This window comes from Dunckerocampus dactyliophorus, chromosome 3, assembly GCF_027744805.1.
Source record: "Dunckerocampus dactyliophorus isolate RoL2022-P2 chromosome 3, RoL_Ddac_1.1, whole genome shotgun sequence".
Taxonomy (NCBI): Eukaryota; Metazoa; Chordata; class Actinopteri; order Syngnathiformes; family Syngnathidae; genus Dunckerocampus; species Dunckerocampus dactyliophorus.
The window spans coordinates 18,095,484-18,106,189 of record NC_072821.1 but is presented as its reverse complement, the minus strand read 5'-3'; positions in this window follow the sequence as shown (position 1 = coordinate 18,106,189).

Below are 10,706 nucleotides of genomic sequence, written 5' to 3'. Positions count from 1 at the left end.
ACAGTATCAGCATTTGTTGAGTAATGCAAACATTTGTGGTGCATTGGCGTGTTGAGATGCTTTATTGCTCTCTTAGTAAATTAAGTAAGCCACAGCATGATGGTTAAAGTGTTTTTTTTTACGTTGATCTCAGACTTAAAACTCATTTAATCTAAACCCAGAAAAAATTGAAACAAAAATCATATCTCAGAATTAAATGTACACCCCGTCGTCGCCATCATCCTCCTACACCACAGATGAACTGCCTGAAGATGTTTTAATATTATATGCCATCCTTTTGGCTTTAATAATTGAAAGCTGAACCATTGATGTTGATTTTTAAGCTTTCAGCTAGCTTATGAGCAAAAAACACAGCTGCACTGAAACCTTTATTTTAATTTCTTGCACTTCAGTACCAAGTTGACACGGGTTGAGCCAAAACCTGAAGCATTAAACAATATAAATACTACTCTCAAATAATACTTGTAGAAAATACCTATTTTGTATAGACCCGTTACCGAGGCTTAAATTAAGAAAGGTTTGCAGAGTGGGGCGACAATAACTACCAACAAAAATATTAGGGGAAAATGATTTTCTGCTTGAATTAGCTGACATCAATTTCAGCAATTTAGAGCAGCAGGGTCTTGCTATTATCAGTAAAAGTGAGACACAGAGTGAAATTAGGAGGATGCTAAATGGAGTATACATTTAGGAATGGGGAGAGAAAAGTGTTGGGAACAGATAAAGGGCTAGAGGAGGAAAGAGAGCTTGGCAGAGGTGGGGAAGCCAAGCCCTTGCAGGTGGCCCCATCTCCACCCAAACGTGCTGGTAATAGCTGCCATTCATTATCGATGTGCTACTGGCTGGTGGAGGACCAAGTACCCCATCCATCCCTGTCAGCAAGTGTCATGTCAATGACAAAACCTTAATTACACCATTAATTAATAGAACGTTTTTTTCCAGCATGCGCTCTGTGCCTGATGTTCGCTAAGCCTCCTAGCGAGCGATTGCTCATGGCATGCTACCATTTAGTTTACACAAGTACACAGAGAAAAAAACAAGTCAGTCAAAGTGGCATCCCGAGGAAGGCAGGCTCAGAAAAGCACAGCAGAGGTCTATTGATTGACAAGATACAGACAGAGTGGTTGATCGTCAGAAAAACCAACCCTGCCAAAATGCTCTCATGTTTTGTTAGCCCTTACATTGGCTGGTTTAGTTTACAAACTAATGAAACTAGTGAAATACCTGTTGCGCTAAAGCAGTGGTCTCAAACTTGTGGCCCGCGGGCCATTTGCGGCCCACCAAATCGTATCTTGCGGCCCGAGACTGGACATCAAAGAGTAGTGTAACTGCAGCCCGCAACATCCGGGCAAGCTCAGTGTTACTTACATACCTACAGGGGCAAGTAAACACCAACACTGAACTAACAGTGGTGTTATCACATGGATGTATTGTGAGATTCCCAGCCCTACTCCCAATACTTGATGCGGCCCAGCCTCACCCAGACTCTACCTCCACTGGCCCCCAGTGAAATTGAGTTGGAGACGTCTGCTCTAAAGTAAAAGATGAGGAACAAAACATGTTTTAAAAAAAATATATGAATTCATAAATCATGCTGTTTCGTGGTTGAATACAGCCTCTAATAGTCACAACACATGTATATTTAAGCAAATGTGATTAAAACTAAACATTTTCAAGCATAAAAATGGCTAAATCAACGAAAAAATATAAGGCGTTCAAAAGACGCATTCAAAGGCTATGACATCGAATTCTACACTATAGTTATTAGATGTCAGTAATGTTACAGTAATGTTTGGTGAGACACCAGTGATCACCAGATGTGATCACTGGAACACTCGGCTTTTGTTGCAGGTTTCAATTTTCTCACAAAAACATGGGCTACTGTTGAAGCCGTAACCCACAGCAAGCTGAAATTCAATTCTGAACCCCTGATGTCACTTCCTTGCACCACTCACTCTGCTCCCCTAGGGAACATATTTATAGCAACACACACAAGCACGAGTCTTACGTATGTCTTACTGCCATTATGCCCACTACTATAGTGAGTAATAGGTGTAAAGGTGGATTTAGGGGTCTCGGTTCATGTCTAGAGATCTCTAATAATGTAAAAAAAAAAAACGTATTTAGAAGGTTGTAAACAGGTTTTTTATGCTCTATGAAAATATATGATTACAGAGGAATAAAGGAATCCTACTTTGCGGAAATTCACTTATCACGGCCGGGTCTGGAACCAATTAACCGCCATAAACGAGGGAATACTGTATCCTGACTATTTATGTGCCTATTAACACAAAATATTCCTGTCCTTCAGGAAGAAGCTTGGTGAAAAAGAGACCACCTCTATTCTCTATTCTGTTACTGTTTTTTGTTCACATTCTGTCTGTTAAAATAAACATACCATAAAAATATGGACTGTTCTTTGTAAGGGTGTAAACATACAAAATCAGCAGGTGATTAGATAATTATTTCCCCCAAGAATATATAAGGAAAGCAAGAATGAATAGACTCCACGATGAAGTGCAGAGAGGCTGGCTGGTTACAGAGCTGTGACCAGTGTCAAGTCCTCATCAGTCACAAAGGAATGGCGAGCCAAAAGATGAATAAAGCATCAAATCACAGTGGCAGCAAAAAAACACATTTCTGTGACTGTGCAGAAAGCTAAGTTAGGACAGTGAACAAAGACCAGCTTTCGAAAATCCTTATTATTAATGCACTACTGGGAATGGTGGTCTACGAAGTAAATTGTGAAAGGATTATACAATGATCTAGCAGAGAGCCACAGGCATTGTTAACCCTTTGAGTCCTACAAACACATACTCTTCTCTGCTGGATTGTTCTCACAGCATTACAGAGAGCTGGCACTGAAACATGATGACCTCCAGACTATACAACATTTTTTTGGTTCAACTTCAATTTAATTTGGGGTTACAATTTCAGCATAGACATGTACAGTTGCTGAGAAATATTATTATCGAGAACAATCATGCCTACACATTCAACTTCGAGTTTAAAAGGTACGTACAGGAAGCGATTAGTCATTGTTTGACCCTTACGTCAATTATACAGCTTGGCAAAAATGGATTTGTCCGTTGTGTCCGTACAGAGGTGGTAAATGTTTGGACTTTTAAGACGACATTTCAGAGACAGGCGATAGAATACGGTAGATCCCTGCACAGTCATGATTCAGCATACACAGCCCCGCAAATTAGCATATTTTTGGTTAAAAAAAATATACAGCAATCCCTTGTTTATGGTGGTTCATTGGTTCTAGACCCAACTGTGATGAATGAATTTCCGCAAAGTATAATTCCTTATGTATAAATCAAATATTTCCATAGTTACAGCATAAAAATCCTGTTTACGACCTTCTAAATATCTTTTTTTAACATTATTAGAGCCGTTTAATGAATGAAACATGAAATGACATCCCTATAGTTACTTTTACATTCCTATTACCCAGTAAATAAGCCATTTAAGACCGTGTTTCCCAACTTTTTTTGTCTCACGTATCCTCAGAGCCTTTTTGTCATACCATGAGTACCCCCTCATCGATACATGTTGATATTTCTCAAAAAAACCCAACTGTTATGATTTTGGCGCAGTTGTGCTTCAGTTTATTGTCTGCCTGAGGTAAGTAGTTGTAGTGCAAACATTCCATTTTATTGTCTGTTTTAATATGAAATGACTGAGAATATTTACTCATAATGTAAATGTTCCCATGTACTTTCTGCTATAAATGTGTCCCCTAAGGGGGGTGGAGTGGCGGGTGGACAGGAAGTGATGTCGGGAATTCAGAGTTGAGTTTTATCTTAGCATGGGTTACAGTCTCAACAGTAGCCCATGTTTTTATTAGGGATTATTGTGTCTGTTGTGAGATAATTCAGACCTGCAATAAAAGCCTGTTGTTCCGGCGATCAAGTCGGTAAGTATTATTTATTATACTACACTATTATTTAATTATTTTTTTAGTGATCTGTGTGAAGTTGGTGATTCATGCAAACATCCATTGTTCACTGTATCCAACTGAAATTATATAATTATAAACAAGCAGACGCCAAAACGCACAAGCCGTATACAGCTGTCTGACAAGTTTAAGATTGCAACATGCATACTGCAACGTATTGAGAAGGGTATAATATTTTACCATGCTTATGTATATAATGTAGTATGATAGCCAGACAGGCAGAATGTTTGATGCAGCTCTTGTACAGGTGTACCTAATGTTGTGGCTAGTTAATCCAGGTTACTGTTACCACTGTCTGTGTACTGCCAACTGAAAATTAACCAAATTCTTACATTGTAGGTAGCACGCCTGTTTTATGATGACTTCATGGAATAAGACAAAAATACATTTCAAGGAAAAAAGCGGTCATGCTACCCCAGTTGAGTTGCATAAGTGATTGACGCAACACAAGCCTGCACAGCGCCGTCTTGTCAAATGCACCGTGTACGTTACGAAGCAAGTTTACCAAGTAACTTTAGATACAAACCGAAATAGAGGCGAGCTGAGGAAAACCTAATAAAGTGGAGGCAGCGGGCAACGCCACACGAGCTGTTTTCAACTTGCCAAATCCACCGTGTACGTGCATGAGGCACCGATCAACTCCTCTGTGGCTCCAGCCTGCACAGTGTTTTTCGGGAGGGGCGGTCGCTGTGTGTGACTGGCCAATCACAGAGCGTGAAGAGTGAATACATAATGAGGATTTTCTTTCATCACGATTACGGATAATGACGAGATGTACTCGTTTCATGCTCGTATTCTGCAAAAATGCATTATCCGTAAAGGATACTCGTTTATGTTTATGCTTCACAGTGTAAACCAAATACACTTCACTGTACTATTCTTAAGTGTATGAAATATAGTTTATAAAAAGTCAACTTCAAGTATACTTCCTCAGTTTTAATATAAAATAAGTATACTCATAGTACACTTGAATTAACTTCTTTTTGCTAAGGGTGGCCATGATATGAGTACTTATTGAGCTCTAAATTAGAACATTAGGCACACCTTTAGGCACACCTTTTCCATCAAATGGTTCAATATATGAGTTACATCGAGAAATCTGCCTTAAAAAAAAAATCATTATAATAAGGAAACCAATCTATTGCCAACACCTCTCAGTATGATACAGAGACGTTTTATACCAAGGCAACTACAACCACATTGATAAACAAACTGTGACAGCGTCAATCAAAACTGAAAATTATTTTCTTTGTAAAAGCAAACCATGCGATACAGATTGTATTGGGTCACAGCATATTTGTGTGTATCTGTGTGTATCTGTGTGTAATGTTGTGCCCAGTGAGTGTATGGAGACATAGAAGCATGATGTGGTCATGCAGCGGAAGAGGTACAATCTCAATGAGCACGCATGAACAAGGCTCACAAGCTGCGGAGTGCACTGCATGATCCCAATAGCTGGAAATGGAGTTTGTGTCAGTTTATGTTTGGTGCAGATATGCGCCATCATTATCATAAAGTGTGCATAGTTTGTTAGACCTGTTCCAGTGGGTGCTATTTTGTTGTTAGATTTTCCTCTGTGCTACAGCTGATTTACTGCGCTATGGAAGCAACAAATACTCACAGGTATTGTAATAGATTCCAGATCATGCCACTGTGGCTGAAAAGCAAGTCAAGCCTTATCTCTGTCTCAGAGAGCTGCCTCTTTATTATAGCGTGATCTGCATCGTTATTGCAATAAGCACACAAGCTAATCACAACTCATTACTTTGATATTAATGGGGACAATATAAACCCCCCTGTGTTTCAAATGGCTACGCAAGAAAATACATAGCCCCTTATCTTGCTGCTAATTTGGTCTGGGTAAATGACAGAGCTTTATGCTGCTACAGCCTGAGAGAGTGAATATATAAACATGCTTTATTGATCCTTGGAGTAGTTCTGAGCTGCCTCTGCCCATGTCCATGACCCTTTAATGACACAAAAGATCCCACCGTACGCATAGGCTGGATGCTGGAGATGTTTTATTGATGGACAAGACCGGATGGAGTGTCTGTTTGGCTGCCTACTTGTACACACTTTGCAATGTGTGCAAAAAGAACATGAGCGCATACCAAAGGAGAGGATGGTCTTGCAGTTCCACACAGTACGGCTGACTGTGTGTGATGCTGAAATCTGTCTGATCTTCCTGCCCGGCCTCACCCTCTGTGTGTCCTGTTTGAAATTTCTGTTTGATTCTTTGCCGCGGAGAAGAGGCAGTCATTAATACACTGCAATATCTTCATGTCCTTTGGTGCTGAGGGAATCCTTTACCGCATCCCTCCTCCAAAGTTATGTAAATCAAAATGTGCATCAAAAGCCATTTGCCACATTAAGCGCAGCCGGCAAATATAGTTTGGGTGCATGCAAGCAACCTTGACGAGCCTAAGACTCCCTATTGCATTTCAAATTCCCTAACCTCATTTGAAAGTCAACCGTCCTTAAGAAATGAAGACATAATCAAGCAGCTTGCTTTGAAAATCAATGAATTTGGCTTGTTTACTTATGAATAAGAAAAATGTGCTATTTGTGTCTATCAGGTATATAAAGCAGACTAATGTACTTTATAATGTATAACAATTCTGATTTTGTTAAATAACTGCTTAACAAATGAGGTATTCTTTGATTGCATGCAAGTCACTTCCTGGAGGGATCTTTGTGAATAAAAACTAAGTACACAACCTTGTGGCTTTTTCTGCATTGGTAGACAAACGTCTGCTTTATGGCACAGGAAACCATTTTCTGACATCGTCACCAGAGTGCAAAAAGTCACTGCTTTGATATTTCATCAGTATCAAGAACTGCAAGTCTGGCTACAAAGTGTCTGCGCCCTTAAATTATGTGTCACCGCAGACATATTTCTACAAATATGAATAAAGTAATAATTATTTGAATGACAGCAACACTAAGCTATTTATAAATAACTCGCTTCAGTTCATGCGCACGGGGGAATCCATTCAATGGCAAAGTGTGACTGCATCTGTTACCATAGTGGAGCCATACATCCTTTCAGCCTCTTCACAAAACTCGATCCGGATTAATAAGTAGTACATGCAATTCAGATTGCATTATAGAGATGTCAGCTTTACTATGAAATGTGTAGCAGGATGTATATTTTTAAATAATATTAGAGCACCAAACTAGTGCCTACAATAACTGAAAAAATCCACTCACTAGAGGGCAAGAAATATACATTATATCATATAATAATGTAAGATATACAGTCGTCCCTCACAATACAGCGGTTCGATTATCGCTCCCTTGCTCGATTGTGTTTTTAAAAAAAAGAATAAATGATCGCTATTTCATGGTTGACTATGACTATGGCGTATTATTAGTCAAGTAATATTGAAAGACAAAGATTTACGTAGTATTCTGGCCACTAGGCGTGAGTAATGTTACACTATTGAGACATGACATTAGATTAGGAGGAGGGACCGTACCTCGCCCCGACGTGGGAGTCTGAGGACATGAACGCAGACAGTTCCATCACTGTGGCTGAGGTATGTATGAGGTATGTAGGGTAGTCAAAACACTCCCCAGCGGCAAAGCTCCGGGGGTGGATGAGTTTCGCCGTGGGTTCCTCAAGTCTCTGGATGTTTTAGGGACTGTCTTGGCTGACACGTCTCTTCAACATTGCATGGAAGTCGGGAACAGTGGTGGTCCCCCTTGGCCTGGTTCGCATTGCCAGCAATAAGTCGAGCCAGGTTCTGGTGAACGTTGGCCTCCGCCAAGGCTGCCCTTTGTCACCGATTCTGTTCTTAATTTTCATGGACAGAATTCCTAGGCACATCCAAGGCGTCGAGGGACTCAAGTTCGGGGGCCTTAGGATCTCGTCTCTGCTATTTGCAGACCATGTGGTCCTGATGGCCTCATCATGTTGTGACCTTCAGCGTTTACTAGGGCGGTTTGCAGTTGAGTGTGAAGCTTCTGGGATGAGACTCAGCACCTCCAAATCCGAGGCCATAGTTCTCAGTCAGAAAAGGGTGGCTCGCACCCTCTGGGTTGGGAGCGAGGACTTGCCCCAGGTGGAGGAATTCAAGTATCTCGGGGTCTTGTTCACGAGTGAGCGAAGGTTGAAATGTGAGGTCGACAGATGGATTGACGCAGCGTCTGCAGTAATGCGGTCACTGTACCAACCCGTCATGGTGAAGAGAGAGCTGAGCCTGAAGGCAAAGCTCTCAGTTTACTGGTCGATCTATGTTCCCACCCTCACCTATGGTCATGAGCTTTGGGTTGTGACCGAAAGAATGAGATTGCGGATACTAGCGGCTGAAATGAGTTTCCTCCATAGGGCGGCTGGACTGAGGAGCTTGGCCACCCGGGGGGAGCTCAGAGTCGTGCCGCTGTTCCTTCACAGCCGCTGCTCCTTCACATCGAAAGGAGCCAGTTGAGGTAGCTCGGGCATCGAGTCTGGATGCCTCTCGGACGCCTCCTCGGTGTGACTTTATCACGTTTTTTCAAAAATATAAAAATAAATAATAAATCTGTAAATGCTGTTTTGTGATTGAATATGGCTTATTAGTTTAAAACGTTACTTGAAAAAATGCATATTCCAGCTAATTTTATGTATTTTTGGCTTAAATGATGCAAGCATAAAAATGGGTAAATTAAGTAAAATACCTATATAAAAGCATTCGGAAGATGCATTAAAAATGTTGATATGTGGTATTTTACACTGGTCACTAGGAGTCAGTAATGTTACTGAAATGTTGGGTGAGACACACAATCATCAGACTTGGACTTGGCTTTTATTGCAGGCACAATAATAATAATAACATCATAATAGTAATCATAACAATAACACAGCTAGGCTATTGTTGTGGCCGTAACCCATGGCAAGCTAAAACTTAAAATCACTTGTTCTGTTTCAGTTTATGAAGAAAAACATGAGAAAATATCACATTTTGTTATATTTTATGACAGGAGGGCATTGTTTACATAAATGTCAATTGTAACATTTACATAAAAAATGCCTAATTTATTTACTTATATTTTTTTGATAAATGCTTGATTTGCACTTTGTATGAGTAAATACAGTAAATGAATTTTAAGTCACATATTTTCAAAAAAATATTTTTACATGTGCTTAAGTGTGATTGCATACACATAAACAGTCATGGAAAAATGATATCATGCACTCATGGCAGGATGGCAGGAGGTGACGTCCCAAAGAAAAATTCTACTGCTCAAAGCTTGCTCTTTTCTACAGCTCAGAAGACAAATTTGAGATTCTCATGTCAGCCTCATTTTAGTTCCTATTTTGTCTGAAAATGTTTCTCATATGTTTCTCCTAAAATGTACTAGGAGAATTAGGAGAGAGGTACGGTGCGTGGTGACAAAAACACCGCTAATGTTGAGGGGAGGTAGCGGGACTGTATAAAACTGCGGAAATAGCGGCAATCACGGTAGAATTCGCGGCAGAAAAAACCCTACTAAAAGCGGAGGAGGCAGCAGTGGTGTTCAAGATCCTGCTGTAAATGATGATGATGATGGCTGGGTTTGCTCGAGAGATCAGGAAGCGTAGCACAAGTGGATCAGACATTTTGATGAGCCTGTTGAGTATCGTGGAGACAGGGATCTGACAGTTTCTGTCAAATTTACTCCAATCACAGACTTTGGGTCATACTGACGATTTTTCTCAGTATGCCGTTATCTCTCACCATTTTCAAGCTATAACCTTTTGAAATAGTGATATCAAAACTGATTTTTTTTTTTTTTTAAAACCTAAAGGGTTAAATGGCTTATTTTCACTGATTTTATCAGGTAATGCGAGTGTAAAGGTGAGTATAGAGCTGTTATTTCATGTCTGGAGGGCTCTAATAATGGTAAAATCCGTATGTGGAAGGTCATACATAAACAGATTTTTTATGCTCCATCCATCCATTTTCTATGCTTCCTGTCCCCATTAGGGTCGCGGGGGTCCCAAAAATGGTCCCGAGAAGCGGGGTACACTGGACTGGTCGCCAGCCAATCGCAGGGCACCGCTCACACTCACATTCATACCTATGGACAATTTAAAGTCTCCAATTAACCTAACATGCATGTTTTTTGGAATGTGGGAGGAAACCAGAGTGCCCGGAGAAAACCCACGCACGCACGGGGAGAACATGCAAAATCCACACAGAGATGACCAACGGAGACTCGAACCCAGCTCTTCCCGATTTCCTGACTGTGTGGCCAACATGCTAACCACTCGGCCTCCGAGGCCGGTTTTATATGCTCTAACTATGAAAATATTCAATTTATAAATAAGGAATCCTACTTTGTGGAAATTCACTTATCACAGAAGCATCTCGAACCAATTAACTGCGATAAACGAGGGATGACTGTTATGATGACTGATGACTGTATATTATATGCATATTTAGTACATCAACTGACCATTTTACATTTGTGATTTGAAGGTGCATGATGGATGGATAGATGGATGGATGGATAGGTAGGTAGGTACTGTAGGTAGAAATAATGTAAGTTTCTGTCCATCGCCACCATTTGTATTCACTCTTGGACAGAACTATGACATATCCTCCTACACATACAATTTTTTTTGACCGTGTGTTTTATTTATCAGTCTTAAAAGACAATTTCTTTCTGTAAAAAGTTTGGGGCATGGGCTCTGTAGAAGTTGCCTACTCTTTATGGCCATTCACTCACCACATCTGTTCAGTCAGTCCGCACCTGTCAGCCTCCTCCCACCTACACA